Source organism: Equus przewalskii, chromosome 2 (genome assembly GCF_037783145.1).
Source record: "Equus przewalskii isolate Varuska chromosome 2, EquPr2, whole genome shotgun sequence".
In the NCBI taxonomy this organism is placed as follows: Eukaryota; Metazoa; Chordata; class Mammalia; order Perissodactyla; family Equidae; genus Equus; species Equus przewalskii.
In genome coordinates this window covers 83,426,749-83,453,751 of record NC_091832.1, presented here as the reverse complement: position 1 = coordinate 83,453,751, position 27,003 = coordinate 83,426,749, and the positions used below count along the sequence as shown (strand labels likewise).

General features: G+C 35.7%; 1 protein-coding gene across 5 annotated transcripts in view; it reads right to left on the bottom strand.

Annotated features, from left to right (window-relative positions):
- The window catches only part of IQCM (IQ motif containing M), a 417,332-nt gene that overhangs the window by 378,130 nt on the left and 12,199 nt on the right, over positions 1–27,003 (bottom strand). For 2 of the 5 annotated variants that reach the window (XM_070611626.1, XM_070611625.1), the window contains exons 1-2: positions 22,095–22,370; positions 20,452–20,569 (exon numbers count right to left, since the gene is read on the bottom strand). The exons of 1 other annotated variant lie outside the window; for it this stretch is intronic. The gene's annotated coding sequence lies outside the window, so the exon portion shown is untranslated. Of the gene's footprint in view, positions 1–20,451; positions 20,570–22,094; positions 22,371–27,003 lie in introns of those variants that run through there. 2 more of the 5 variants (XM_070611627.1, XM_070611628.1) reach the window with 1 other exon arrangement.

The following is a 27,003-nucleotide window of genomic DNA, read 5'->3' as shown; positions in this document are numbered from 1 at the left end:
ATGGATAGATAAGTTAATGAATGAATTAATCAAAGTAAATGAACAAAGATTTTGAAGAAATTAAAGAGAAGTTATTAGACACGAAGAGTAAACAAAATAACTTGATGTAGAGATAAATTTTATCTAACAAATCAAACAGAAAAAGCATTCAGAATTATAATAAATAATTTCCCACTTCCTCGAGATCCCAGTGGTAAAAATAACATAATTTTTCTAATCATGAGAATTAGACTAACTTCATACTTCTTCATAGCAACTGTCAGAAGACATTGGAGCAATGACTAAAATGTTCTAAGCGAAAAAGTGTGTGACCTTAGGATTTAACATTGATTCAACTTTTTCCTTGAAATTCAAGCAACTAATTTTATTAAGCACTCAAAATCCTAAGAAATATAATTTCTATGATAGCTTCATGAAAAGTGAAATCCTGCCATTCAAGAAATGGATGAAATAAGGGACTCAGAAATGGAAAAGCAAGAATGAATAAAATAAGTATTGGCAGGCATTGAATCAATTTAAATAAATCTATTTAAACAACTACAGTCATTTGTTAGAAAATATAATTTGAATGTTTTAGACTTTAACCAACATAGCTGAAAGATTGGTAGAGACGTCATTAGAATAAGTAAAAGAGTAATTATTTCCTCATAATTCACATCAGGGAGAAAATTTACATTATGTCAAAAATTAAAACATGAAAATTTTTTGTAAATGGCTCAACTAACTTAATTTATCTTTCATAATAACTTTCCTAACCTTAGATCTTTTAGGAATTACTTTTTACAAATTTTTTCTGTAGATTGACAGAAAGTAAATATTTAGGCTTTGTAGGCCACACGGAATCTCTATTGTATTTGTATTTCTTTACAACCCTTTAAAAATGTAAAAACCAACCTTAGCCCCCAAGTTGTTCAAAAACAGGCCGTGGGCTGAATTTGGCCTGCTTGCTGTAGTTTGTTAACTCCTGGCTAACAATGAAGTAACATTGAGCTAACATTCTGTTGTTCTTCCATTTTCACTCTAGAATCTTTTGATTCTGTTAAATTTAAGTAAAACTGTGGTATTTTGTATTTCAAAAGTATGTGATAATGTATAGGACTTCCACTTTTGGCCAAGATGTACCCAACAGGTATAATTCACAATGTTTGACATCCAATCAAAAATTATCAAACATACAAAAAATCAGGCCAATATGATCCAGAATAAGAAAAAAAAAAAACAACTGAATCAAAACCAACCCAGAAATTACAAAGATGATAAAATTTGTAGACAAGAACACTGGAATAGCTATTATGATTGTATTCCTTATGTTCAAATAGCTAGAGGAAAGATTGAGGATGTTAAGCAAAAACCTGGAAGATATTTAAAAGACTTAAACCTAACTTCTAGAGATGAAAACTAAATGTCTAAGATAAAAAATACACTGGATGGGATTAACAGAGATAAATATTGCAAGAGGAAATATTAGTAAACTTGAAAGCATATCCATAGAAATTATCCAAAATGAAACGCAGAAAGAAAAAAGGCTGGAAAAAAATACATGATGTATCAGTAAGTCATGGGAATACTTAAAGTGGTCCTAAAACTTATTGATGTTCTGTTAATCATCTGTTTAATTGAATTTTTGAGAGGGAGGAGCAAGGACAAAAATATATTTGAAGGCATAATGGCCAAAAATTTTCCAAATGTGATGAAAACTATATAACCACAGATCCAAGAAGCTCAATAAACCCCAAGTACAAGAAAAATGAACCACAACAAATTTTTTAAAACCAGTGATAAAAAGAATATCTTAAAAGCAGCCAAGAAAAAAGACACATTGCATACAGGCAAACAAAGATACAAATTGAACCAACGAAAAGCCAAAAGACAGTGGAGCCACATCTTTAAAGTATTGAAGGGAAGGAACTGTCAACCTAGAATTCTAAACCCAGGGTAAACAGCTTTCAAAAACAAAGATATACACCTATTGGAATGGCTAAAATCTGGAATACTGACAACACAAAATGCTGACAAGGATGTGGTGCAACAGGAACTCTCATACATTGCTGATGGGAACGCAAAATGGTACAGCCACCTTGGAAGACAATTTGGCGGTTTCTTATAAAACTAAACACACTCTTACGATATGATCTAGTAATCATGCTCCTTGGTATTCACCCAAAGGAGCTGAAAACTTATGTCCATATAAAAATCTGCACAAGGATGTTTATAGCAGCTTTATTTATAACTGCCAAAACTTGGAAGCAATCAAGAAGTCCTTCAGTAGATGAATGGGTAAATAAACTGTAGTACATCCAGATGATGGAATATTATCCAGCAGAAAAATAAAAGAGCTATGAGGCCATGAAAAGACATGGAGGAAACTTAAATGCACATTACTACTATACGATTCCAATTATATAACATTCTGGAAAAGGCAAAATTGCAGAGACAATAAAAAGATCAGTGGTGACAAGTGGAGAGGTCAGGATGAATAGGCAGAGCACAGAGGATTTTTTTTTAGGGCAATAAAAATACTCTGTATGATATTATAATGATAGATATATGTTATTATACATTTTCCCAAACTGATAGAATGCAGAATACCAAGAGCGAACCCTAAAACAAACTATGGACTTTGGATGATTATGACGTGTCAATGTAGGCTCATCCTCTGTAAAAAAATGAACCATTCTGGTAAGTGATGTTAATAAATGGGGGAGGCTATGCATGTGTAGGGGCAGGAGGTATATGGGAAATCTCTGTCCCTTCTTCTCAATTTTATTGTAAACCTAAAACTGCTCTAAAAAAATAAAGCCTTAAAAAAAATGTTATGACTTATTAAGGGCCAAGAAACACATGAAAAGATGCCCAAAATCATTAGGCATTAGAGAAATGCAGATCAAGACCATAATGAGATACCACTTCATACCCACTAGAACGGTTATAATCAAAACAACAGACAATAACAAGTGTGGACAAAGATATAGAGAAATGGGAACCCTCATACGCTGCTAGTAGGAATGTAAAATGGTGTACTTGCTTTGGAAAATAGTTTTGTCAGTTTCTCAAAATGTTAAACATAGAATACCATATTACCCAGCAATTCAACTCCTAGGTATCTACTCAGGAAAAATGAAAACATATGTTCACACAAAGACTTACACACAAATGTTCGTAGCAACATTATTAACAACAGGCAAGAGGCAGAAACAACTCAAATGTCTATCAACTGATGAATGGGTAAACAAAAGGTGCTTATACCCATACAATGGAATTCTATTTGGTGTTAAAAGGGAACAAAGTACCAAAACTTGCCACAATGTGGAAGAATGTCAAAAAATATTATACTTAGTGAAAGAAGACAGACACAAAGGAACACATATAATTCCAGCTATGTGAAATGCCCAGAAAAAGTAAATTTATAGTGACAGAAAGTAGATTAGTAATTGCATATGGCTCAAGGCAGGAATGAGGAGTGGCTTTAAACAGGCATGAGATTTCTTTTGGGGGTGACAGAAATGTTCTAAAATTAAATTGTGGGAATGGTTGCACAATCTGTAAATACACTGAAAATCATGAACTGTATACTTAAAATGGATTAGCTTTATGGTATCTTCACTGAACCTTAACAAAGCTGTTCAAAAAATATAAAAGTGAAATAAAGACCTTTTCAGACATATAAACACAGAAAGAATTTATCATCAACAAACTTGCATTATAATAAATGTTAAAGTTAGGGCTTCAGGCAAATGGAAAATGATACCATACAGAAATCTGTATCCAAACAAAGGTATGACGAGCACAGAAAATAGTAACTATGTGGGTAAATATAAAAGACTTTTTAATCATTGTTTAAATCTCTTGAAAAGATGATTGTTTTAAAGCAAAAATAATAACAATGTATTATGGCATGTATAACATATTATAGAAATAAAATGTATGACAATAGCACAAAGGCCAGGAGAAGTGGAAGCAAATCTGTAAGTTTCTCATATTATTCATAAAGTAGTACAATATCATTTAAAGGTAGAATCTGTTGAGTTAAAGGTGTATACCATAAACCTAAAGCAATCACTAGAATAACACAACAAAGAGTTATAGCTGATAGATCAATGAGAGATAAAATGGAATAAAAAACACAGAATTAATCCAAAACACAGTAGAAACAAAAGAAAAAGAGAATAAAAATAGAAAAAATAGAAAACAAACAGCAAGATGGTAGCTTCAAACCCAAACATAACAATAATAATATTAAATGTAAATGCTCTAAATAGCCCCAATTTAAAGGCAGAGATCATCTTATTGGGTAAAAAGCAAGAACTAACTATATGCTGCCTAAAAGAAACCCATTTAAAATATAAAGACAAATAGATTGAAAGAAAAAGAGTAGAAAAGATAGATGCTAACGCTAATCAAAATAATGCTGAAGTGGTTATACTAATATCAGACAAAGTAGATTTTATAGCAAAGAATATTACCAGAGATAGAGTCATTTCATAGTGATAAGTCAGTTTATCAAGAGAACATAACTATCCTTTACATATATGTAGCTAATAACAGAGCTTCAAAATACATTAAGCAAGAATTGTTAGAACTTAAGGGAGAAATCAATAAAATCAAAATTATAAAGTCAGAGATTGCAACACATATATCTTAGTAATTAATAGAATGAATTGGCAGATAATCAGTAAGGACATAGAATACTTGAACAATACTATCAACCAACTTAATCTAATTGACATTTATAGAACATTCCACCTAACAACAGCTAAATACACATTCTATTCAAGTGCACTCAGAACAATTACTGAGGTAGACCACATCCAGGGGGATACAACAAGTCTCAAATTTAAAAGAATACAAATCATATAAAGTATGTTCTCTGACAATAATAACACTAAATTAGAAAGCAATAAGAGAAACATAGAAAGCAATAACAGAAATATAGCTAGAAAACCCCCAAGTGTTTGGAAACTATGCAACACTCTTCTAAATAAATCAAGGGTCAAAGGAGAAATTAGAAAACATTTTGCACTGAATAAAAATGACAACACATACTAAAATTTGTGGGATTCAGTGAAAGTATTACCTACAGAGAAAATATAGCACTAAATGTCTATATTAGGTAAAAAGAAAGTTCTCAAAACAATGACCTCAGCTTCCACCTTGAAAAAAAAAAAACTAGAGAAAGAATAATGAATTAAATTCATAATAAGCAAGAGAAAATAATAAAGAACAAAGTGAAAATCAGTGATACGGAAAACAGAAAAATACAGAGAAAAATCAATGAAATCTGAAGCTGGTTCTTTAAGAAGATCAATAAAATTGATAAACTTCTAGGCAGACTGATTAGCAAAAAAAGAGATTAGATAGAATTTACCAATATCAGGACTGAGGGAAGTGACATCACTGAAGTATCTACAAAAATTAAACGAATAATAAGAGAATATTATCAACACTTTATGCCAATAAATTAAACAATTTAGATGAAATGGACAAATTTCTTGAAAGACACAAACTACCAAAGCTCACTCAGGAAGAAAAACAAAAAGTGAATGGCAAAGAAGTCTATTAAATAAGTCAAATTTGTAGTTAAAAATCTTCCCAAAAACGAAACTCCTGGACCAGATGGCTTCACTGGTGGGGGTGTGTGACTACCAGAAGGCAGTGATAATTAGGGACCATCTTAGATTCTGTCTATCAGAAATGGTATATATAGTCTGATCCCATTTTAATAAAATTATTTCTATTGAATATCTGCCACTCACTTGATCTGGCTATCCATCCATCTGTAATATAGAAAATGTTCATTTAATAATGGAGGCTATTTCTGAGTGAGGATTGGGGGCAATTTTCAGCTTTCTTCTTTGTACCTTTATATGGAATAGGTGTGTATCATTTTTATAAAACATTCTGTTAGAATAATAAAATCTTTATTCTTTTGGAAAAGAATAAAGATTGAAGACCCAAGCTAGTGTAACATCATGAAGGTCAATTGTAGGGCCTGGGCCTTGCTTGCTCATCAGAAACCCCCAGGCCCAATGCAACCATGTGTCCTTCAGGCTCCCTGCTGAGCAGGCAGCCCAGCTACTGGGATTTGTAACGATCTGGGCCTGACCAGCCCGGATCCTCCCTTATCCCACAGAAGGACATCACGTCTTACAGGAACACAGAGCCCCTCCATGTGAGCTACTGTTCTGGGAACGCTGGCTGTACCAAGGACAGCCTTTTGGCAAGCATGCAGCCTTTGTTCCTCTGCTTATTTAAGCAAGCCTCTCTTGGGGGGCGGGTGCGGGTGCACACTTCTGTCCAGCCGGCCACCACTGGCCACGCTCCCGTAAGTAGGACCCGATAAACCTATATGTCTCCTTCGCAGTCTCCGGGTCATTTCTTCAGTCTCTCGTCAAGATATCTCGCCGCCCTAGCCCAGCTGGGCTTGCGGCCTTACATCAATAAACAAAAGTATTTCAAGAAGGACAATGTGATCAACAGTGATAAATTCAGCAGGAAGTTCAATAAACAAGAGAGTTGAGAAAAGGTCATTTGATTTAGTAATTGGGAGATCAGTTGTACAGATTCTACAAAGTGAAATTGGAAAAGCCAGATTACAGGGTGTTAAGCAGTGAGTAAGTGGTGAGGCAGTGGAGAAAATGGTTTAAACCACTTATTTGACAAATTAGGCTCTAAAAGGATGGTATTTATACCCCAGTGTAGCTGTGGGAGGAATTGGAAAATTGTTACAACTGTACTCTTCAAAAATAACTGGGACACCTAAGGAAAGCCATCTAATCAATTCATGTAATTGTTAAAAAAATATCAACAGAGAGAATAATATCAGGCTAACATCCACAAAAGGAGAGAATGAGTTTCTGTCTTCATGTAGGGGACTAGAGATAATGTGAGATAAAAGACAATTTTGGCTTCAAGAACAGCAAGTGGGATTACACTTGTCCTGAACGTGAGTGAAGCACTTTTTTTCATACAAAATAAAGTTGCTACAAATGACCAAAAAAAAAAAGACATCTTAAAAGTAGTCAATTAAATGTAGAGAACAATGTGATCAAATTAGCCTTTCTGTATCATTTAAGATTGCATATTCTTTACAGGAGTGCTTTGCATACATTACCCAAATAACTTAAATCTCCTTTCCAAAATCTATCTATAGAATTTCAAATTGTTCTTTAAATATGTTACCGTAGATGCAGTGGAAATCACATCCCCCACCACGTCCTTAAAAGTGATTATCCTCTGGCTTCAGATTTTAAACAAGGAAATCAGTAAGCTGATTCAGTAAATGTAAAAAATTCTCAGGTGTATCATATTAAAATTCATATCCTATAGACAATTTTAAGATGAGTTTTAAATTGCCAAGCTATATTTAGACTCCTTTAAAGCAAAACCTCCTAAATGACTAATAAATTTATATTATTGTTCAATGAAAATACCCACTGTCATATTATCATTTATCCATTTGAATAAATCAGAATTTACCAACTGCATTTTCCCTAAGGAAATTTTTCTTTTTTTCTTTTTTTCTTTTTCTGCTTTATCTTCCCAAACCCCCCATACACAGTTGTATATCTTAGTTGCAGGTCCTTCTAGTTGTGGGATGCGGGCCGCTGCCTCAACGTGGCCTGACGAGTGGTGCCATGTCCGTGCCCAGGATCCGAACCCTGGGCTGCCGCAGCGGAGCACACGAACTTAACCTCTCGGCCATGGAGCCGGCCCCGGAAATTTTTCAATGTAAACCACACAAAGCTGATTTGAAAAGAAGCAGATGATTCCAATGGTTCCATATTTTTTGTCTACTTAATTTTTCTGCTGGAAACTGAATGAAGAGAGTGAAATGAATCCTTTGAGTATTTTCTCTATATTCCATATTTTCACTGACAAACCCTCCATATAATCCCCAGGCTTTTAGCTCCAATTTGGCATGTGTCCTCAGCATATTTCACTGGGTTCACGCCCTTAGTAATCTAGTTTTAAAAATATAGAAGTGAAGCATTGTATTAGCATCTATATTTCTTCTTCATTAAAGAACTGGCTGTAATGATCAGCATTTTAGTCTGCAGGTCATGATAAATAGCTTTCTGGTAACTGATACTTCTCAGGCAAATATCTGCTCAAATTTAGAATCATGTAGTACAGAAAAGGGCAAGAATTCAGATCAAGAGATAAACATCCTAATTCATACAAATGTTGAAAAGTGTCTTTTTTTTACTAAAAAGCAAAATATACTACTGTAAAAAAGAGCCATTGATTAAAAAAATAGCTCATCAAGCCAATAAGGTCCTTTGTATCAATTATTCCTATATCAATGTTACCTTAAACTAACCCCACTTACACAGTCTCATTTTATTCATTCCAAATATATATAATTTGGCATTTGATAAAATTTAATTTTTATTTCATCCTCTATCACTGTTTAATATGCACCATTTACTAATTTTGTATTGCCTGCCTTCCATAAGCAAAGAAAACTGGATCTCTTTCTGTAGCAAGTTTCAGAGAATAAACTAAAACTTGAGGTCAACAAAAGGGGAATTACAGGCTCAAGAAGCTAAAAAGTCCAAAGTAAAACATTTCAGGCATGGCTGGATTGAGGTGCTTGAAAATTTCACCAGGACTCATTTTCTCTCTTTCCATCTCTCAGCCCTTATCTATGTTGGCTGCATCCCCAGCATGATCCCTATATACAAGGAAAAAGATGGCTTCCAACAGTTCTAGGCTTACTTTGTCAGAGCTCAGTACATTCTGATTGACTTAATTTTAGCAAAGGTCCATGGATAAATATCATTGGTTCTGAAGGCCTTGGCTTGGGCCACACATGTTTTCTTTGGTCAGGAGTGGGTTATACCCTCTCCTGAAGATATACTCAAACCACATAGACTGAAAATAGATGACATGCAGTTCTCTAAGGAAAGAGAGAAAAATACTACTAAAAGGTGAAAAAAGAAATATTTGATATCAGAAACTTGGATTTTCACTATCAAGGCTAACACCCATATCATATACAGATCAAACAGCAGTCTCTATAAAAACACTATGAGACTAATATCCTCTCATTTTGGGTTGTCTACAATTCATTTGTTAAAATACCCATCAGAAACTTTCATGTTCCCATCTGTTAAAACATGTCAGAAAAAAGAAACCCATTTCCTTACCAAAACCTTCTGTGTTAAATACTATTAGCCTGAACGAGGTGAAAACATAAAAGAGAAAAACTTGTTCAGATTCATAACTATTTGCTGCACCAGCTCAATGAGTGAAGTTTAAGGCAGATACAAAAGTATCTAACATAAGCAAAAAGCAAAACAAAACAATGAGAAAACAAAAACAAATAAAAACTTTTACTGATTCAACCAGAAAAATCAGTTGAGGAAGAGGTCTGCTACTATGATGACTTATTCCCTCATTCCTCTAATTCTTAAATCTGAGACCTCTCATTCCCCTACAAACTCAGTCCTACACCAAGATTTCTAATCATGAAAAATTTAGGGACCCCAGATCAGCAATTCTGTATTGATTCAGCCTTGCTGTTGGCCCCTTATTGACTTTGTTCCCTGGGCCTAATAACTGGATTCTTGCTGCATTCCTCAAAATAAAAACTCCAATTGTATTGAAAGTTCCAAGGCTTCCTTGTTCCTGAGTTTCCTTTTTGCTATGCCCTCAACCCTGAATCACCTCCACTTCATTCATTCATTCTTGCAATAAATTTTTATTGAGCACCTGCTAGTTTCTACACATTGTGCTAGGTGCCATGGATATAGACATCGTCATTGTCCTCACGTTGTAACTATTGTCTATTCCCACACTCCTCTGATCCCAGGCTTTCCCCATCCAATGAGGTGAGAGTAGCTTACCAGTATCCCTCCTGAGACCTATCATCTGAACACCTGCCCTCACAGGAGGTCTAGAGAACATAAATAACCAGGAGCAATGTACTGTGATTGTGCTCTCTCTCTCTCTCTGTGCCATAATAGAATCTGTCTAGAAATTGATAAATGGTTGTGTGTTTATGCATTTTTTGTTTAACACCCCAGGGCATGATTAAGAACAAAAGTTATGTGACATTAGTTTAAGGTGTGCCTTAGACTATTGCTAGGGGATCCATGGCTCCCTCTTACTGGACGTTCACCTATCTTCCTCTCATATATAAATAGGAAGACAGATGTTCACCTATCTTCCTCTGGTATATTCCCCCTCCCTGCAAACTTCTAGATCTGGACCTCACCTCTACCATCAAAGATGCCTTTTTAGTACTCAGATTATGACCCTCATATGCCTGTTCAGTTCTACCATTAAGAAGTAAATCTGTGCTCTTTACCAGAAGAGAAGTTGAGATGTCAGAAAGAAGAAAGCTATCTATTATCCATCAAATTGGGTGAAAATAGACTAATTACTTTGGATTGATACTGAATACCAAGCTACAGCTTACCAAACTGCCTAATACACGGCACTTTACAGCTCTAGAGAGGACATTCACACATATTAACTCTGCTGGAAATCTCAGAAAATCTCACTAAAATGTTAGCAGGTTGCAAGCAAAGGGTGAACAGAAACCCAACTAGAGGGCTCTTGCAAGTGTACTCAACAAAACTTGACAATAAAAATGTCTTCCATATCTTTGGAAGTCTCTAAAGAGCTTAACCATATGATATTCTGATAAATGCTTACCCCAATTAATCACAAATCTAATAATGCCATAGGCTGATTTAAATCCTTCATGGCTTCCCATTGTCCTTGGTGTAGGAAGAAAAACACCTTTAAAAAGCCAGTCTTATTTGCACCCCTCCCCAGACTCTCAAGACTACAACCCTCGGTTTTCTTCTTCACCTCAACTATTCTGTCCTACCTTTCCATCTCTAAAGCATCACGCTTTCTCCTTCCACAGGGTCTCTGCACTTGCTCTTCCTTCTGAAATGCTCCTCCATCATTGCTCAGCGGTTAATTCCTACTCTTCCTTCCCATCTCAGCTCAATATTCTTCAGTTAACGCTACTCGGGCCAAGAGAGCTGTGTTCTCTTCTTTCAGAGCATTTATCACAGTTGTAGTTGTACTTTCAATATTAATATAATATTTGAAAACTATCAATCTTCTCCAATGAGACTGCAAACTTAACGAGAGAAGGAACTGTGTTTACTTTTACTCACCACTGAATCTACAGAACCAACGCCTTACTTATGTATAATATCTCCCAGGAATCCATCGGCTTTTCAGAGGGTTGTCTTATGCTAGTGGTTGACAGCAAAGTCTTTGGAGTCAGAAAACCTAGCTTCAAATCCAGTTTCCACATTTTACTACCCTATATAACTTTGAACTGGTTATCTAATCTCTTAAATCTTAGTATCTTCATTTTTCTAGTAGGAATAATAATAACCTAAACTAACCATACCATAGATTAATTGTGGAGATTAAAAAAATTACATAGTAGGCAATTATAAATGCACATTTCCTTCCCAAGGCCCACCACCATTCAAATATACGATTTACATTTGGAAAGAAGGTGAATGATGCTTTGAATTTAATTAAAGAGTCCTGTCAATAAAATCACTTAAGTATAACCTCTACTATGGATCAGGTACCATAAAAGGATAAACTCAAATAAAATGTGCTCTCTGATGCAAGAAATCCTAAGTGTTAGTGGAATGAATAACTCGTATGATATAACTTGTGGGGGTAATTAGACAATGATAATCTTGTCTCCAAATTAAAAGATAAATTAAAGACTAAGTGGGAGGGTCCTTGCATAATTAAGAATGCAATTCTCCCGAGAACATAGGCTGAAATTGTAATATAATATCAAAAGTGACAGTGAAGCAACACAGCTCAGCAACTATAAATTCCACTCTGAGATAACCCAGGGGTCAGGCTGCATGCCAAGGAAAAGCATACACTCATATGCACATCCACTTCCCTCTAGTATCAGTTAAATAGACACCAAATCTAGCTCTTATACATTTACGCTAATAAAATCTGATGACTTGAGGTATGTAACTCAATCATCCAATTTTAATGGGCTTTATCTTTTAAAGGTATCATCTCAGTATTAACATGAAGATAAGTATTATGAATTTATACTACTTAATATTCTCTTACATCTTAGACCATTGACTTCTTTTTAGAAAGAACAATGGTTACTTTCGATAATCAAACCTTCAGTATTTAAAAAGCAAAGCAAAATAAAGTGCAAATAATTTTATTCAGGCACCAGAATTTCCAACAAAAGGCTTAATAATGAGATTTATGCTTGATATTTCATTAAATATAAATAGCTGTTGTAGGTAATACTATTTATTGATGAAATTTTATTACTGTCTTCTGTTGCTTTTCATCATCTTTCTTTCATCGACTCCAATTATCCTATTTTTTACCTAGAAAATGTTTTAATATGTATTCTGCAGTCATGCTATTGAATAACTGAGAATTCTAAAAAGTTCATTGCACATCAGAAACATAACCATACTTCATACGATGTCCTTATTTTACACCATGGGGATGTTTAAATGAAGAGCCTATAATAGAATAAGAAGGGAAACTCCAGAATCCCTCTCAATCACTTCGAAATTGTCATTACTGCAAACAGTACACATTTAAACTATCACACTGGAATCCTAAATCTTAAACTCAACACAGAGATTAAATATCAGTAGAAAAAATAATATGGGTTGAGAACTAGAGTTGTTTTTTCTTCCACAACGTGAAGAGAATGTGTACACAACTGACATCAAGAACAGGCTAACCAGAGACTAAACTGATGCAAACATCGGGATGCCAAGCAAAACTCAGCTTTCTGCCAAACATTTCCCCAAGAGGTGAATAACATTTTCCATAAGTCTACGGAAACAGCAGAATTGGTTTGGTAATGAAATACTCTTAGCCACTTTTTTATGTATGATTTAAAATTTCTGTTCTCTACTGAATAGTTTACATTGCATTAATTACATCAGAGGGAAGCCCATATTTATTATTCAATAAAAAGATTAACTGGGGGCCGGCCCCATGGCTGAGTGGTTAAGTTTGCGCACTCAGCTTCAGCAGCCTAGGGTTTCACTGGTGTGCATCCTGGGTGCGGACCTAGTACCACTCATCAAGCCATGCTGAAGTGGCATCCAACATAACACAACCAGAAGGACCTACAACTAGAATATACAACAGTGTACTTGGGGGGTTTCCGGGAGAAGAAGAAAAATAAATTAAAAAAAAAGATTGTCAACAGATGTTAGCTCAGGTGCCAATCAAAAAAAAAAAAGATCATTTTAATTCACTTGAGAAAATTTTACCATACATAAAAATGAAAATACACATTTTTAAACTGACTTCTGATAATGTAAGACTATTAATACAATTACAGTGTAATTCCACAAGGTTAAAATTACATATAAAATTTTCAAGCAGGAGCACTTTGTATTATGTAACGCTAACTGCAGAGTGTTACAATTAAAAGAGCCATATTGTAATTTTCATAAAGCTACATGTTTAGGCCAATTCATCATTGGAAGGCTAGACAGCCACGAGAAGCAAGGAGGTTTTTTAAAATATTTTCTGCCCAATTTTCCCAAAATGCACCACAGGTGATTTTCAAACAACAGAAAAATTTAACATATCATTAATCTCAACTTTTGTCTTTAACCCATTGTCAGTTACTTCTTCTATTACTCAACGTGTTTATAAACAGAAGCCATAATTGGCTAGCATGCTTACTCTTTTTATTCTACTAGATCCTTTCTAGAGAGTAAAGAAACAATCAAGCCAAGTCATGAAAAATACAAGCAATGCTGCAAAATTATAGTGAGTCAGGCAGTAACGCACCTGACTAGTCTCTGAAGTGTTCAGGGAAACAAAGGCTCTCAGAAGTTTTCAAACACGGTATAAAAGCAGGCTCTACACTGGGCCCCACGCATTTCAGCACTGGAACAATGTTCGCATGCACAAGACTATCCTGAAAAGACACATAAATTATCTATATCCTTGACTGGGCACCTGTGACTTTGGAAAATTGAATTTTACATTCATTATTTATGAGGTCAGCAGAAATCCCTTGATGGAATTTCAGCCTAATTAAAAAGTGTTAAGAGAGGTTTGCATCTCCTTACTAGTTCACATAAACACTCCACTGATAGAAAAATAGCTACCTTCTCACTGTGGGAAACGAATGAATCCACAGCATTTATACCCAAGATCATTTAGAGAAACTCATAGTTTTGAGTTCTAAGTGTTCAAGGTCAGAGCTACCTTGAAGTTTCTTCCACGTTGAAGGAAGCACAAGGCAGCAGACCAGATATTTTCCTTCTTTACTCTTTACCTTTTGGGACCTCTTTCCCCACTCTCTGTCAGTTCTACTTTACTCCTCCTACTGGGTCTTCCCTCTAATTTCACCACTTCTAACCCACTCCGTCTATCCTTTCCTGCTTCCTAACTATAAAATCTGGCAAAACTAAAGAATGTTTTAAGTAAAATTCATTTAAAGCATATATTGTTTTAAATATGGATAAGTTGGTTTCTAGTTTTACTACTTTTGTCGGAACATAGTTTTGCCACAGCAAATCTTTCACAGGCTCTGTTATAATAGTTTCAGTTATGGTTTCATGTTACTGGGTTTTAAGAATTAGTCATTCAACGAGTATTTACTGGGTCTGTCCAGTATTGAGTCTATGACAGAACCTACAAGAGATAAAGAAAGAGGGGGAAAAGCCTTTACAATACTTAAACCTGCTTTCAATGCCCCTAAAATTCTTTAAAAACCAAAAAAAGGAAAAGTATAAACATTTAAAACACAAGATAATATTCAAAATGCATGCTACTACTGAGGCAGGATGGCAGCCTGAGCACAAACATTTACCTTTCTCCCTCTCAAATTACACTGAAATGAATCTAAAAATGTACACAAGGGAATATAACAAAAAGTGAATTAGGTAGGAAAGCAGAGTGGACAGTACACTCTTGAGTGTTCTACAATGTTTAAGGGATTTAGAGAAGACAGGACACAGATGGGATTATTGTGGTGACAATATGTGTGAAGACAAAGCCTGGGACAGCAGACGAGAACTGCACAGAACGTGGGTCTGTTTTGCCTAAAAGAGAACCCAGACAGGCTCTAACACAAGCTGGAGGCGTGGAAGACAAGAGCTGGTTGTACAGCAGTACTGAGGGTATTTGAATAAAGGACTGACTACTGAACAGCTGGGTAAATCCCTCCCACTTTCACTTTCAGACAACTGGCAGAAATACCATATGACACAGCCCATCTGTAAAGAATTTAAATGATTTTTCTTGGAAGAGTTACACTCCAAAGGAATGCACCAGACTATCTGTCTATACAGAGTAGACATCTTAAACTTAAGCCTATCTACCAGTCAACGTGCCTATTTAAATACACATAGTTTATGCACAACTCTCTCATTCAGGGGAAACAGAGGTACACAATGGCAAGGGAAAGCTATGCTGGTGAGTTATGTTAATCAAACTCCCCCATGAACAAGTAAGAATGAACACCCATGCATCACCAGACATCTGAAGAAAATCAATAGCAGAAGAGAAAGTCTAAGGAAGATTGCATCGATGTAATAAAAACAGGCTTCTGGGGGCGGAGGGGAAGGGAGTAATTAGAGAACAAGATTTTAGGGGAAATTAAAAGTATAATTACTAAAATTAAAATTCAATGAAAGAACTGTAAGATAAAGTCAAGAAAATCATGGAGTAAAAAGAAAAAGTTAAATTAAGAAGTTAAGATAGATATAGATATTTCATCCTCTATTATTCTTTGGAAAACAATGTACAGGATACAATTTTTTTTAGCTACAAAACCTGCAAAGAGACAAAAAACTCATAATCAAGAGAATATATATTCAACAGAAGCATGATATAATGGTTGAAAAGATAGAGCATTCAGGAGATAAACGGAAACTCTAAAAAAGAACTAAAGGGAAATTCTAAAACTGAAAAGTACAATACCTGAAATTTAAAAATTCTTTGGGTGGACTTAAGGTCAGATTGCAGAAGAAAAGAGCACTGAACTTAAAGAGAGGTCAATTGAAAGGATAAAGTTGAAACTGAGCATGGATAAAGAACAGACAGATAACATTTAAATTATTTTGAAATTCACCTTTCGATCTCAGATCTATCTGGATTTGGTCTTGATGATAAATCATATGGTCACCCTAGCTATTACATATGAAGATGTAGCTTCTGACCTTCCAGATCTGATTTTGCCAAACTGGTATGAACGAGATCATTTATTTCCTCCTTGGTAATATATCTGAAATTAAGGTAAAAGCCCAAAAGCGGTAAGTGGTGCCTGGACTCTAGTATAACTGTCAGTTTCCCATTGGCGTGATTAACCAAGAATATAAGCTAGCTTGCTTTTCTACTCACATACGCTGTTCTATAAGACAATTAAGCCTAACAATTCCTAAAATAAATAGACTATATTTCAAAGGCTTTACAGTTTAGAGCAAGCTTTAAAAAAAGTAGAACACCTGCTTAAGTGAAACTATTTTTCAAACCTATCAAGGGCACACTACATTGCATTATCCCTGCTACATAGCAAAATACAAAGAAAAATATACATCTCTGAAAGAAATTTCTTTCAATCAACAGATGCAGAAGTGCTTTACTGAGTAATCTTGAAATTGCTTTGCTTTTGACAATAATTTGTCTCATAACCCTGATTATTTATTCTCTGAAGTTTAAAATAAAAATAGTTTAATTAAACTGCTTTCTTCTAGTTGATAGAAGTTTAATTAATAATGTTTAATTGAATTAAACATCTCATTGTTTAAATATCAAACCCCTTAATGAATAAAATGTAATAGCACTATACATGTTTTATGACATCATTCTAACACAGCTTGTCTGTTTTTAACAGTCTATACTCTCTTTCCCAAAATATTAAGACGTATGTCACACAAGACGTAACCCAAATTCCAAGCAAAAATACAAAGCCATTTTTCCATAGTACCCAATGATACTTACTTAAAAGCTTCTATTATAGAAAAAGAAATGGCCCACAATATTTCAACTACATTTCAAATTTGCAAGTTGGTCTTTGGCACTTTCCCACTTCTCTTTCCTCATTCATCTCCTAGCTCCCACTGCCATCTTTCCAATCCCATTCTGCAGTGCCCTCATGCTGCCCTTTGGGTGTCAAAAGTGAGCCCACTTTAGTGCCCTCTGCTCAGGCTTGCCTTACACTGAAGAACCCCAGGGACTCAATTCCTTCCCTTTTCTCTCTTCCTGACCCCCATCAAAACTTCTATTAACTAGAGGAAAGCAATTTAATTAAACTAAGCCACACTGGATTGTGAACGATTGATTAACAGACTACTTAACCCTCCCTGGGATAGTTTTATTTTAAAAGAGGACACTGTAATCTAGGTGAATCTGTAATAGGCAGAATTTGAAACTTCAAAAAAGTAGGGAGCAATATATAGGCTTCTTTCAGGGAGATATGTTTTGATAGAAGGGCCTTCTGAGGGTCCCTTAAATCATCCCTGTTGGTAGCCACCTACTCAGCCTCAGCTCCAGACTTGAGAATAAAGCATTGACTGAAATGCCCTTTTCCAGTTTTATAAGTGAGCAGCAAACTACTCTCAAAGGAAAGCATTTGACTTTGAAACAGACTTCAGAAGTTAGAGTATGGTTTACTATTCCTCTGGGTGAAGTGAGAAATACAAATGGTTCTTTTAACTTGTAGTCAAATTCCCAAGAGCCATACTTAAACACCAAATACCACTATGACAAATGTGGAAGTGACCCCACAGATATCCTTTTTAGATTAGTTACATGTTTTTTAACTTTAAATTGAAGGATGGGAATGAGCACCAGAAATATATTATATAATCCCACACTGCAAAGATACAAATGAGAATATAATTGAAGAGGAGCCTCTAGAAACTTCATGGTAAAATTCAGCCTCTCATCTCATCCATCCCACCGTCTACATCATTTATACACACATCCCTCTCAAATGATCATAAAAACTTCTATTCACCCAACTTTACTTACAGAATATCCCCTTAAATTTTAGCTACATATCATCTAGACATTTTTAAATAACATTGATAATTAAAATGCTGACATCTCTTTATTGTTGATAAAATAGGTTAGAAGTAACGACAACTCCCTTTCTGCTTTGATTGACAGTGCATTTTTTTCTGCTTTATCCCAGGTATAAAATGCAGAGAGAAGGAACTGTTTTACTCTTTGCCTTCAGTATGACTGATGTAAATTGAAGCTGATCCTCCACTCCGGCTAATTATAAACTTTGCCCTCCCCTACACTGGGGTGACAAGGCAGACCATTCTGGTCATGATAAAAGCCTCTAGCACTTCACTTTGCTGTAGTAGTTGTAAAAATCAACAACTTGACCCTGGTTATGAGTCAACTGTATTAATCACAGAGTTCTGAACATCTTTACTTAGATGTTTACAAGCCTGCAGTTAGTTCTTGGGGAACTTTTTCACTGCATTAAAACATATACTTAGTCCTCGGTGAACTTTTTCACTGCATTAAAATATTATACTTTGCCTTAATTTTCAAAATTCACTTGGGGGTCTGGATAGAAAACTACCACACAAGAATGAGATCTTAGTTGTGATATCTATACCCCAAACAAGAAAATTTTAATTGATATTTTTACCTTTTAGCCCCCAAAATAAATCCCTCTTCACAGCTAAGTAAACTTTCTACACCAGATGCTGGTGCACCATTAGCTTAAGATTTGTCTTCTGAAAGCAGCTGACAGTTTCCCATTCAAAGGTACATCTTGAATAGGATGTTCCAAGGTAAGACTGCATATTAAACAAATGCAACTAATTTGACCTTTTTATAAAAAAGAAATGAACCCAAAGGACTGGGAAGAAGAGGAGAAGAGACAATGGCAACTAAACTTGAAAGTTTGTCTTCAGAATTTTCTCACTTGTCTTTCTTCATTCATCTCCTGTAAATTCAGAGAACCAAGTTCAATGAACCCCAAGATCAAGAAACAAAAAGAAATGATACCAAAGTATAACATTACCAAATTGCTTAAAACCTGTGATAAGGAGAAAATCTCAAAAGCGGTCTAAAGAACAAAGGTAAGAATAACAATACAAGCCAGAAGACAGTGGAGCGACAGGTGGAAATCTAAAATAATGAGAAATGGAGGATTGGATAAAAGCTATTTGAGAAATGGTTAGATACCTACATGTCTTCCCCTGTTCCACTGTGCTGAGTGATGCCCCTCACTTCTGCCCACTTCCACTTCCACCACTCCCATTGAAGTCTGGAAAGGGTAAAACAGATGGTCTTTGAATTGGGAGGACCCCAAGCAACTGAGATCATGGGAAACCTACTGAAAACAAGAAGATTAAGTAACTGTGCATATAATATGCAAGGCACTGAGACATCCACCTTCCACCTCCACAGCCCTTTTCTTAGTGGCAGAAGACAGGCAGCTAGAACTTTCCCCTCCAGAAAGGAGACTAGAACACTTCTCTAGGGAGTTTAAACAACCCAATTAATGGCCCACCCAGGTTCCCCACAATAAACCTCAAATTTGACATTGCTAAAATGCTCAGCTTTCAAGAAGCTTTTTAGTCCTGTACTATTAATCATGAGCACACAACGAAACATTACCAACCTGTGAGGAGAACCTCTAACATGGAAGACAGGCCAAAACAAACAAATTATTTAAAAAGCAACCTGGAGGACCCAGACTATTCAGGGGGGGAGAAAACTTTTTCAAAAAATCAGAGCAACAAGTCAAGATTTCTCATCTATAATACGAGACCAAAATGCCACAAATAAGGAACATTTGCAGAACAACCATAAAAAGAACTTTTAGAAACTAAAAAGCATGATAGAAGAAATTTAAAAATCAATATAAGAGTTAGAAAATAAAATTGGAGAAATCTCCCAGAAAGTAGATCAAAAGGACAAAGAGATTTAAAAGAAAGAAAGAAAGGAAGGAGAGGAATGCTATGAAAGGAAGGAGACCAGCCTAGCAGCTCCAACAACTATAAACCAGGATTTCCAGGAAGAAAAAAATCATCAATAAGATCATCCAAAAATACTTCTTCATCTCTCCAACCAGACTAATTGGAGTCTGAGAAAGAATTGAGCTGGGTGCCCTTCCATGCACTTTCTCCACATGTTTAATTATAAACAGAAAACAAATCTATGTAGCACCAAATCTCTAAGCAAAATAGAGGATTTTTTACTTAAATTACTAGAATCTTGGCTGAAGCATCTATATACTGAGCTGGAGCGAACTGATCCACCTCTCAATAAAGAATACCTTTAAAGAACTCTGTCATTGGTTAGTCCTCAATAACATTCTCTCCTGAGAAAAACAAAGAAACCAATAGGTGCCAAAATTATTATTCCAGAGTCTTTAGCACAGATTGCCTCTTGGATTTTCTCAAAATCTGACAAAGTACAAAATCTGCTCTGACCCATTTAGAACTCCAAAGCTTCATTACAAACCTCCCAAGAGCTGGAATCTGCAATTCATTAGGAACATGCTGACATCCAGGGCTTCATGAAGGAGTTGCCTGAATGGTAGGAGGCAGTTGAAAAGAATCTTCTGAATTCCTTCACATTTCTAAAAATAAACAGGAGACTCTCTTGATAAGCTTAAGATATAGAAAATCAAACAAAGCCAAGGTCCTAGGTTCTTTAATACTCATTAGAATAAAACCTTTAGCACACTACCCAAACTCCTCAAATATGGAGAACTATGTTTAAAAATTGCAAGACATTCCAAGAGGAAATATTGAAGTGCAAATTTCCATCAGATACTGATCAAGTAATTTCACTCCAAAATGAATGATAATTTATGTTGATATTTCCATATTAGAACTCATGTTGGAAGCCTGAAACTTCCTCCCCTTGAAAACATATAATTAGCTATGCTATACTGGAAACCACTCTACAAAATGATGATCTCTTATCACTAGAATTGTTTTCACAACCTATTCTGAAAGAACAACCCAGTCTTTATCAAGCTAATTATCTTAATTGAGTCTATAGGTTAATTGCTTAAGATGGACAAAGTGATGTTTTTACACTTAATCACTCCAAAAGAATAGACTGATAATATTTTAGTATCTTTTCAGAACTCCATGACAGTTTTCTTCATAACAAATTACAAATATCAACCACGTGTCCAGAATAGCTATTCTATCAATCACTAGTCACCTCTGTTCCACCTCACTTAGGAATAATTCCTCTGAATAATTTCTTTGACCTATCACTTTGGTCTATCATTAGCATTTGACCCAATGGACAGAGACCATCAATAGTAAAAAATGTATAATGCTCACATAGATCCTATATATTACCACTTTGGAATCTAAATCATATCACTACAGTTAAAATCTGTGATGTTTCTCGTGTCTCATTCAATACCAATCTTTCAAGAGATTAAATATTTTTGCATCCAAGTACACACTAAAAATCCATATCTAAACAACATGATTAAGTGATGGAGTTGGTTTTTAAAAGAAAGCAACAAAAACAATAGAGTGTCCTACTCTTTGAAAATGGCATGATTTTATTTTCTCTTTGTAAGAAACCTGTCAAAGAAGTGTTGGACTGTTGTTGACAACAGTTAAAACAGCTCAGCATTAACACCAAATGTATTTAATTTATCAAAATTCTTCAACTTATACAAGGAAATTTTTAAGTAGCCCAAATAAATAAACCAACTCACAAAGCTACATGAGGATATAGTTTATAAGTGAGGTTGCATGAGGATGCAATGCTACTTAAAATCAGACATTGGCCTTAATTGGTTTTTACACACAATGTGGTATATTAGTTACCTCCACCTTAAAATTTTTCCTTCTGAGACCATTTGCTTTCCTACCTATAAGGCAAAGAACTTTAGGAGCTAACTGACAGCATTCTTCTGTCTTGTAAAATAGAAAACATTGTTAACTATGTATCTCAACATCTCTGAGCAAAAAACTCCATAAATATAATTTTGTCAAATCCTAAGAAAATTTGCTCCTTTGGACAAATTCCATGAAAAAAAACATGTGCCTTGCAGAATGATTTAAAAACTTTTTTTAAAAAAACAGATAATGAACACTCCTTAACCCAATAGATACTACTTAACTCCTTACCTTTTTGTCTCAGCTCCAATGAAACTTCTAGAAACGAATTCACTTCCCCAAAGTCATAATGATCTCAGTTGCTTGATGATACCTAATCCCTGTAATCTTCCTTCACTCTCTTTTTAATCTTTAACTATCCAACTTTACCTTGTTTTAAATTTTTAAAACCAATTCACATAAGTAATGAATAATTGAAATAGTTTTCTAGATCCTGACAACCTTTTGATTGTTCCCTACTTCTCACATATGTCTGTCTTCACTAGGCATCAAAAGAATTCTAGAATCAGAATATTTCCTTGTGATGTACTAGATGATAATTGGCTGTTACTACCTGCTTATATCTCGGTGAACTTTTCTATTCCAGACAAGAGTCCAGGCTAATCTCCTTTGTGAAGAACATCAAATCTGACCAAGAAAATAGTAAAATGCTTCACAGAAGAAAGACTCCACTCAAGTTGTAAGATTTCAAATCAATAAAAGTTGACAGAAAGATGATCATTTCTTATTTTTCACTTCTTAAAATATTTAACATCATGTAACAGTATAAAATTATAGTTATCCACGATGACTAAAACTTCAGTATTTATAAATGCCAAGTATTAAATTACATCAAAAGATTTAATTATTCTCAATGTTATATTCAAATGCAACACTGAATGCAAAACTATCAAATGTTGCACAGTTGCCAGACCTAGAATACTGAAATAACATTACAGCCATCTTCGACTGGTTTAAACTTCTAAGGGTTAGCTCAGCTTGACTGGGCTTAGTGGCAACGGGACTAAAGCCTGTGATTTGCGCCTTAATTTAATACACATTGAGATGTCTTCAAGATGGATACCATGTCTGGTCATTCTTCTCTCTTTCCTGCATCATCAATGTCAAATAATAGTCCTCAATCAGGGTTGATTTTTATCCTCCAGGGACATTTGGCAACGTCTAGAAACATTTTTGGTTGTCACAACTGGGGGTAGTACTACTGGCACCTAGCTACCTACAATGCACTGGACAGGCTCCCTACCCGCCACAACAAAGAATCATCCAGCTCAAAAAGACAATACTGTAGAGTTTGAGAAACCGTGCTACAAGGATCAACACTCAAAAGTTCCTGCTAATGTGCTATGCCTCAGGTTGCAACAAGGAACCTCAGGTGCTACACCTCAAGCTGCCTCAGGTTGCAGTAAGGAAAGAGAAAGGAGAACTGGGGCTGACACATCACTTCTTCTATGGTCAGTTTGACCCTGGAATTTTTCCTACATTTTGGCACTCAAAGCTAATATTCACTAAGCTCTCATTCTAGTCATATCTTTTCAATCATTCAAGAATCTTCTTTATGCCATTCCAGACCAAGGCTGGAAGATTCTTCTTTATAATTAAAATTAAGTACAATTTTTAATAAAAGCTCTCAGGATCATGTCTATTTTGAACAAAAGATCAAAGAGAAGTTAAATAGAATACATTTTATCAATCACTAGTTCTTCGATGTCCTCCCTTTAAGCCATTTAATTTTTACTCCCCAAAAGAAGCTGATTGTTCACCCATAATTTTGATGTTTTCATTATAGTTTTGACAGTTCTTTGAAACTTCAGCACTGATCACGAAGAGAGACGCTCTAAAATGGAAATCAGATGTCCTCACTGTATTAAAAACTGAAGTGTCACAACAGAAATAACAGAGAAGTTGAAGTTCTCTGATCAGGTGCTTTCTATGAAATATGAAACAACTAGACAAACTTTAAGCTATGCCTCAAATTTATATGCTTCCAAGCTATTCAAATATAAAACAAGCACTGACAAATGGGCAACCTTGTCCATTGCAAGGCTAATAAATCAAAATCACCAAGGTAAGTTAACTGCATTTCCAGTGGGTACGGATCTATCATCAGAGGCCTGATAATCATGCAGCCACTAGACAAAGCAATGTGTTTTCCATGACCTTGGTCATAATTCACCAACAACACTGACTAGTAACTTTTCATGATTATGTCACACTGGGCACACTCTAAAAAAGGTTTCAGAATTTCTGGACTTCTGAATGAACATGCATGTGTTCATCCAGTGATTTTTTTTTTGACACTAGAACTCAGTATAAAAATTATAAACATTTGACAGGTGAAAAATAGGACAGTGTATAAAAAAAAATGAAGAAAAGCAACACTTAAATGTCTTGAAATTTTTCTGAAAATGCAAAGTTGGCTAGAAGCTCGAGTTAGTCCAAATGCAGAAGCCTCCAAGCTTTCACCTTTTCAGCAATTACTATGTCTCTTACATCTGGCAATTTTCTTTTAGTTGAATTGCTCACACCAAATCGGTAATAATGCAAGCAGGAATGTCACCATGGTTGAAATAAAGTCAGAGAAGCTTTCAAGCATTCCATTCCAAAGTAGTTTTATTGTGATCTCCACAAGTGGAGAAAGGTCTGGCTGCCACGAATGTTTCCAAGAGGGGGACAGTGGTTAAGAGATCTTATCTTTCTAGGCTTTTCAGAGATTAATCGAAAGTATATCAGAACCCTTCAAGAACACAAGATGGAGGACACAGGGAATAAGTTGTTGCAACAAGGGGCAACAAGTCAAGATATATTTACCAAACTTGAACCTTGGCTCCGAAGTTTAGAATGAAAGAGAATAGAAATGATGAGATTTTTTAAATATTTAAATAGGGTTGGGGGTTTCTTGTTTTGTTTCGTTTTTTGTTGTAGGACAATAGGCCAAGTATCCAGAGATAAAATGCTGAAGAACTAAACTATTTAAAGAATTGCTCAAAATTGAAAGCCTGATTGGAGTTAGAATCCTGATTGGAATCCTTCCTGGATGTATAACCTTAGGCCAGCTATCTAATCACTCAGAGCCTCTGGTTTTTGCTGCTTGTTTTTTTGTTTTGTTTTGTTTTATTTTGCTTTAGTTTTGGTTTGGGCTTTGGTTTTAATCTATAAAATAGAGATGATGAAATCTATCTTCCAGAAGGATTACATGGGCTAATGTATACAAACAGTCTGAAATATATGTTATGTAAGAAAGTGTACAGCATTATTAACTCTCTGACAAAGTAGGTTATGGGGTCTTTATGTCAGAAGACAAAGAGCAAAGACAGAGCGTGGGCAGGAGCCAACATACTGGTCCCATATACCTTTTTTGGCCCAGGGTTCTGAAGACAGCTCAGAGAGCAACAACTGTGGAGCTTTTCTGACTGCTGGGAAGGAGATGAGTCTGTTGGAAAACTCAGGATTCTAATGGTAATTGTAGCTAATATGCCAGACACAACAATCCAATTGAAGTGGTTCTATCATTATCTATTAATATTCTCATTCTACAGCTGCAGGAACCAAAGGTCACAGAAATTAAGGAACTGACCCAGGTTACAGGCAGCAAATGGTAGGCATGGAGCCTAGAGATGTCCTAGAAGCAAAAGAAAGCCCAAGGGCAGACATCACTGGGCATAGAGTGTGTTTTACCCATGGTGAGTACTGGATGCTGGCTTCTCACCGGGCTGTCCCTTTTATCCTTGCAAGCTGGGGCTAACCATTCTTCTAGACACATCTTCCCTTTAGCACTCTACCTCCTCTCACTGGGTCAGAATCTGATCCTTCAAGGAGGAGTTTGGGAGAAGACCAAAGTTTTATCAAAGAAGTAAAGATGAACAGTAGGACTGGGTTCCAAGTGTGTCAAGCTTGAATGAGTGGGATGACCAGAAGCAAGTATACAACACAGAAACAATATCCAAAGTTGTTTTTGTTTTTTGCCATACAATAGCTGAGAGTTCAAATGGTTAAAACTGAAGAAGCTAATTTTGACATCAACAGAAAGGGCAAACACAAGGTCTGGAAACAGCAAAGCTAAAAAATTAGAAACTAAATACACTTAGGAATGAATTAGAAAACCAGGAACAAAAGCAGAAAAACAGTGAAAGAGTCCTGTTCATTTTGCCTTGAACAGGAGGATTCAGACACACTGATGAGTGGTGGGGAGTCAATACCCCAAGGGTCGACCCTCAACCAGTGAGTGTTGGAGGCCCATGGATTCATGCTCCAGCCTCCTATTCTTAGGGTAGACAATTTTGGGAAGGACTCTGCTCACTCAGAGGCTCAGATGGAATGGTGGCCCCATTGCCTATAGAGACAACCTCAATAACACACTTTTATATTGGTTTTTTTTTTTTCTCTTTTTCTGCCTCACTCGCCCCATTCTCTAATTCTACAGTGTCTCAAATGAGATAAGAAATTTGTGTTTGGATGTCCAATGAGCCCATAATTTCTGCTGGTAAGGAAAGTTATAAAAGAGACCATAACTCCTACTTTGCCAGACACCCCCATCTCTTGGTATGATAACCCTGTAGGCTCTGCAGAAATTTAGCCAAAAGGCAAAGGAAACTCCACCACCATCTACCCTGTCTTAGAGGAAGGCACACTGCTCTGGGTGACTCAAGATCACTGCAAATGCCATCAGAGCCCATGCCCAATATGGTTACTGTTTGTATATTGCTTAGTATTGCATTGACTAGGGAATAAAAAAGAGGGAATCATTTTGGCTTCTTTTACAATCCTGCATTTTCTGTATTATTGTGATAAAATAGAATTTGGAGTTCTATTCTATAACATGGAATCTTTCCCAGAGAGGGAAGACCTCAAAAACGGCAAGTCCTTGGATAGGCAATTATTTTAGGACAACCATGAGGGAAACTGGTGCAACACAGGCTATGTGTGAATGGAAGGAGGAAAACAGATACAGAGCTCTATGGATCTGATGCCAAGAACTGTCCTCAAGTTCACTGCAAATGCCATCAGAGTCCAGGGCTAATGCCTCCCAGTTTGCAGGAAGTCTAAGTGGAGAGAATGTACCAGGAATAGAGTCATATCCAAAGGCTTCCTCTGGCCTTGCCTCACTTTGGCCTCCTGCTAGTGGCCTGCAGAGTCTCTTTAC